The sequence below is a fragment of the Drosophila teissieri genome, chromosome X (genome assembly GCF_016746235.2).
Source record: "Drosophila teissieri strain GT53w chromosome X, Prin_Dtei_1.1, whole genome shotgun sequence".
Lineage (NCBI taxonomy): Eukaryota > Metazoa > Arthropoda > Insecta > Diptera > Drosophilidae > Drosophila > Drosophila teissieri.
This window is the reverse complement of record NC_053034.1, coordinates 21,955,162-21,960,884: the sequence shown is the minus strand read 5'-3', so window position 1 is coordinate 21,960,884 and position 5,723 is coordinate 21,955,162. Positions and strand designations below refer to the sequence as shown.

General features: G+C 41.7%; 1 pseudogene; it reads left to right on the top strand.

The window, feature by feature from the left end:
• The first annotated feature begins 2,493 nt into the window (after positions 1 to 2,493).
• LOC122624642 lies at positions 2,494 to 4,443 on the top strand (annotated as a pseudogene).
• The last annotated feature ends 1,280 nt before the right edge of the window (positions 4,444 to 5,723 follow it).

Genomic DNA, 5,723 nt, shown 5'->3' with positions numbered 1-5,723 from the left:
GTGTCTGTGTCCCTTTTGCGCCCACCTCGCAAGTGAGTGAGTCTATCTGTGAGTGTGCTATGTGTGGTGTGGCGTGGTGTGGTGTGTGGTGTGTGCTGTTGCTTTGTCTTGTCCGTTTGAAAACCCTTTTTTGCCAAAGCATCTGTTCTTGTTTTCCCATGTCCCTTTTCCAGCATTTCCAGCATTATTTCGTACACAAAGTTTGTTGGTGTTTGCCGTATTGTAGCTATTATATTATTTTAAGCCCCACAAAGAGCTCATTAATTTCCACACATAAACAGACCAAAAGAGGGACATGTGTATATTCTCATGAAGTCGGAAATGTAACCATAAAAACAAGGGGTAAATAAAAACAAGAGAGAACGCTATAGTCGAGTTCCCCGACTATCTGATACCTAGTGAAATAGCGAAGGAGAGTCTTCAGCACTGACAGTTTTTGGCGGTTTGTGGGCGTTAGAGTGGGCGTGGCAAAAAGTTTTTTGGCAAATCGATAGAAATTTACAAGACTAATACAAAAATGAAAAAATATCAAAACATTTTTCAATAGTGTGGGCGTGGCAGTTTTGGGCGGTTTGTGGGCGTTAGAGTGGGCGTGGCAACATGAATCGACAAACTTGCGCTGCGTCTATGTCTCTGGAGTCTGTATGCTGAGTCTCAACTTTTTACCTTTTGTAGTTCCTGAGATCTCGACGTTCATACGGACGGACAGACAGACGGACAGACGGACAGACGGACGGACAGACGGACATGGCCAGATCGACTCGGCTACTGATCCTGATCAAGAATATATATACTTTATATGGTCGGAAACGCTTCCTTCTGCCTGTTACATACTTTTCAACGAATCTAGTACACCCTTTTACTCTACGAGTAACGGGTATAAAAAAACATTTTTTTTTGGTAAACACAGTTTGATTGGAAATTGAATTACGAATTCAACGAGATATGACATTCCACATTCGGACCAATATTTCGAATATTCTGATCAAAATACTGATATTTAAATCGCAGAAAAACAGAAAATCAAAACTTAAAAAAAATTTGACAAAAAAAAAACATTTTTTTTGGTAAACACAGTTTGATTGGAAATTTAATTACGAATTCAACGAGATATGACATTCCATATTTGACCCAATATTTCGAATGTTCTGATCAAAATACTGATATTTAAACCAAAAAAAAGAGGAAAAATCAATTTTCGGGCGATATCCAAAAATCATCATCAAAAATTTTAAAAAAAAATATTTTTTTGGTAAACACAGTTTGATTGGAAATTTAATTACGAATTCAACGAGATATGACATTCCATATTTGGACCAATATTTCGAATGTTCTGATCAAAATACTGATATTTAAATCGCAGAAAAACAGAAAATCAATTTTCGGCCAAAATCCAAAAATCATCATCAAATATTGGAAAAAATTTGACCCCTTGACAGAGTTGTTGAAGAAAGGGGGTCCTTTTCCACTGAATGATGAGCAATTAAAAGCGTTTAAAGATTTAAAGAACGCTTTAGCTAATCCCCCAGTTTTAGCCATTTTCAGTCCTGGTCGAGAAACCGAGCTCCATACGGATGCCAGTGCCCATGGATTTGGAGCTATACTATTGCAGCGACAAGATGATGGAAAAATGCATCCTATTTCGTTTTATTCCGATAAAACCACTGCGACAGAATCCCGGTACCATAGTTTTGAGCTGGAAACACTAGAGATAATAAATGCGTTGCGTCGGTTTAGAGTATACCTTGAGCATAGACCGTTTAAGATAATTACGGATTGCAATTCGTTAGTGCAAACTCTTCGTAGAAAAGCTATTAATCCTAGGATTGCCAGATGGTCCCTTGAGTTAGAGAATTACGATTATTCGATTATGCATAGACCGGGTGTAAATATAGCCCATGTGGACGCTTTAAGCAGACAGATAGAAGTTGTCAAGTTGTAAAAAGATAGTGAGTTTGGCGATAATGAAGACTTGTTAGAAAACCTTGAGGAAACCCGTAGAGACATCCGTAGAGACCAACTTCTAGAGAACCGTAGAGACCAACTTGTTGAGACCGTAGAGACATCCGTAGAGACCTACCTTAGAGACAACAGTAGAGACAGCATAATTCTTGGAGAGAACGCGCTCTATTATTGCTCTCTTTGTTCTCTCTCGTTGTTGCCTCTCACATGCTTATTATAAAGTTATCGTTCTATTCGCTTGGAGACTACTAAAGAGTGCGGTTCGGTGGCTTAATAAATTAAGTATTTCACTAATTGGCTGAAGGGCTGGATTATAATAAACATAAACGTGAATTATAATCATAACTTCAATATATTGTTACAAAAATATGTAAACGATTTACATTTACACACCATCTTAACACCGACATAAAGTTTGATATTCCCCCAAATTGATAAGGGGAGATAAGGCACCTGTGGCAGTCGAATCAGGTCATCTATTACTGGAAGTTTTTGAAGTTCTAGTCCCCGATAAATACAGTCTTACCCACCTCCGACGGACAGAAGTACTTCTGAGTTCGGTCGGAGAGGAACACCACAGCAATGCAAGGGTTGCCAACGACTTACGATGCGAGGGATCGCATCTGGAGTGGAGCCAAGCGGGCTAACACCTACACCGATGAGACATCCATTGGTAGTGTGATTTGCAAGGGGATGAGGAACTGGCCCAGAAACGTTTGTCAGGTGAGTCCAGTCGGTGGCAATGGAAAAAGTAACTGCTTTAAAAACACTGACAATCTGCTCAACAGATAAACGATGTAGATGGTGTGGAATTGACCTTTGGACAGGGAATTACTTGGGCCATTCGGATTGCCCAGATCCTCAAGAAGAAAGGACTAAAGCATCCAGATGTAATTGGGATTGCGGCCAGAAACTCCACGCCTTCCACGCGGTTAATCCCGTGACGGACGAAGGTTAGTGTTCAAAGGGCATTTGATTTACGTAACCATAATAATCTTCCAGATTTCAGCCACCTTGACACACATTTTCTCGATAACCAATCCAACTGTGATATTCTGCGATGGACAGGACTACGAGAAGCTTCGTGCTGCGACTAAAGGATGGCAGCCAGAGATTTTCACGATTACGGACTCCGTTGAAGGAGTGCCCCATATCGATACCCTTCTCGAGCCAACACCCACAGAAATGTTTTACCAGTGAGTGCTCAATGTGATATATACACAAATGGGAAACTAATAATTGCTATCCTAGGCCAGAACCACTGAGGGAAGGAGGTGGACAGACCGTGGCCATCCTCTGCTCTTCAGGAACCACTGGCTTACCCAAGGCTGTCTGCATTTCCAACAGAGCTCTCTTCTTGGACACCAGGTGAGAATTTTTGATACATTATTTTATAAAGTTTCTTCATTGCTTATTTCTCTGACAGTGGGATGAACAGCGAATTGGTCTCAGTGGTCTGGATTGGTACAGTGGACTAAGCATATTCCTCTTTAGCACTGTGGTGGGATGCACCCGGATTATAACTAACAAACCATTTTCACCCGAATACTTTGTAAAGCTTGTTGAGAAGTACAGGATCAACATAGTGATATTGCCTCCTCGCCATATGTCTACTCTGATCGCATTTCCCGGGGCGACGAAAGAAGCTTTGGCCTCCCTTCGCAGCGTATCCTATGGGGGCGGATCCACGTCCATGACCACATTGAAGAAAATGCAGGAGCTCTGTCCAAATGCAATGTTGTGTTCAGGATACGGATTGACTGAGGTGGGTTTAGTATCCTATAATATCGGACTCGGAAACGTCAACACTGCAGGCAAGCCCCTTCCGGGCATAAAGATTCGGATCGTGGACGATGATGGCAAGAGCCTGGGTTACAACGAGCAGGGAGAGATCTATGTGCACACAGGCCGTCCCTGGAAAGGATACTATGGCAACCCCGTGGAGACTCAACAAACGCAGGACCATAAGGGATGGTTTCATACCGGCGATATAGGCTACTTTGATGACCAGAACCAGCTCTATGTGGTGGACCGCAGGAAGGAGGTGCTCAAATACCAGGGAAACCACTACTGGCCCTCTGAGATCGAGGGCGTCATCTCAGAGTTGCCCAACGTGGAGGAAGTGTGCGTCATTAGCATCTACGATGAGCAGCAGGGCGATGCTGCTGGTGCACTGGTGGTTAAGCGTGGTGGTTCCTCAATTACCGCCAAGGAGATTGCAGATCATGTGGCCAGAAGGCTTCCCTCCATTCAGAAGCAGCTCCATGCTGGCGTCCAGTTTACGGATAAGCTACCAGCCAATCCAAATGGAAAGACACTTCGTCGAGTGGCGCGAGAGGAATTCGTTGCGAGAAAGGGTTCTAGGAAATAAGATTTCAATAACACTCCTGGTAAAATTCAAATATTTTGTTTCATACCGTGTCGTGTGAATTCCAAGACTTTGTATAAGTGAACTTTAGCTGTACAAAATTGTTATAAAATAAAAACAAGAGAGAACGCTATAGTCGAGTTCCCCGACTATCTGATACCCGTTACTCAGCTAGTGGAAGTGCGAAGGCGAGTCTTCAACACTGACAGTTTTTTTCGGTTTGAGGGCGTTAGAGTGGGCGTGGCAAAAAGTTTTTTGGCAAATCGATAGAAATTTACAAGTCTAATACAAAAATGAAAAAATATCAAAACATTTTTCAAAAGTGTGCGCGTGGCAGTTTTATGCGGTTTGTGGGCGTTAGAGTGGGCGTGGCAACATGAATCAACAAACTTGCGCTGCGTCTATGTCTCTGGAGTCCGTATGTTTAATCTCAACTTTCTAGCTTTTGTAGTTCCTGAGATCTCGACGTTCATACGGACAGACGGACGGACAGACGGACGGACGGACGGACAGACGGACGGACAGACGGACATGGCCAGATCGACTCGGCTACTGATCCTGATCAAGAATATATATACTTTATATGGTCGGAAACGCTTCCTTCTGCCTGTTACATACTTTTCAACGAATCTAGTATACCCTTTTACTCTACGAGTAACGGGTATAAATATCTGAGGGTGTGTGTTTTGTTAAAGAAGGACAAGATTGATCTGAAGATGGGCTTTCGGCTTTATATTATACAACTTAATTTTTTGATCTCTGTATTTCATTGCTTGTACTCCAATAATTCATATTTATTCATGCCATTTTCGGTATCTTTTGATCTGTTGCTGCTTTGTTATCCATTAATGGCATATGCTTCAGTACGTTTAAACACAGTTGTGTTCAGAATAATAATGCACAACATTCAAAATAATATTTAACAGTGGAATAAATAGATTACTGTACTGCAAATGCATTTCCTCATGTTTCCTATATTTTAAAACTGCTATTCATAACACTATAGCTCATTTTTAGATGGGTTATCACTATTATTACTATTGTTTCTATCTGTTATAATTTTGTTAGGTGAATTGAACAGATTGATTACCAGAAGCAACTACTACTTTTCCGGACGCAGCTGTGTGCATTAAGTACGTCTTCCCTCTAACAAACTTTACCAATGGAGCCATAAATTATGAAACAGATTTGTGCTGTTTAAGCATATCATAATACGACGAGCCTCAAAGAGCCATCTTAGTCGTGTGTGTATAGGCATATATGTATGAGAGTATGCGTGTTTGTATGTGTGTTTGTATATACCTACCTCGCCACTGGACAGCCACAAATCTTCCCCTGCCCCAACCGTTTTTTCTCTGTGTGAGTCCGCAAGGACTTTCATGTTCATGTCTCT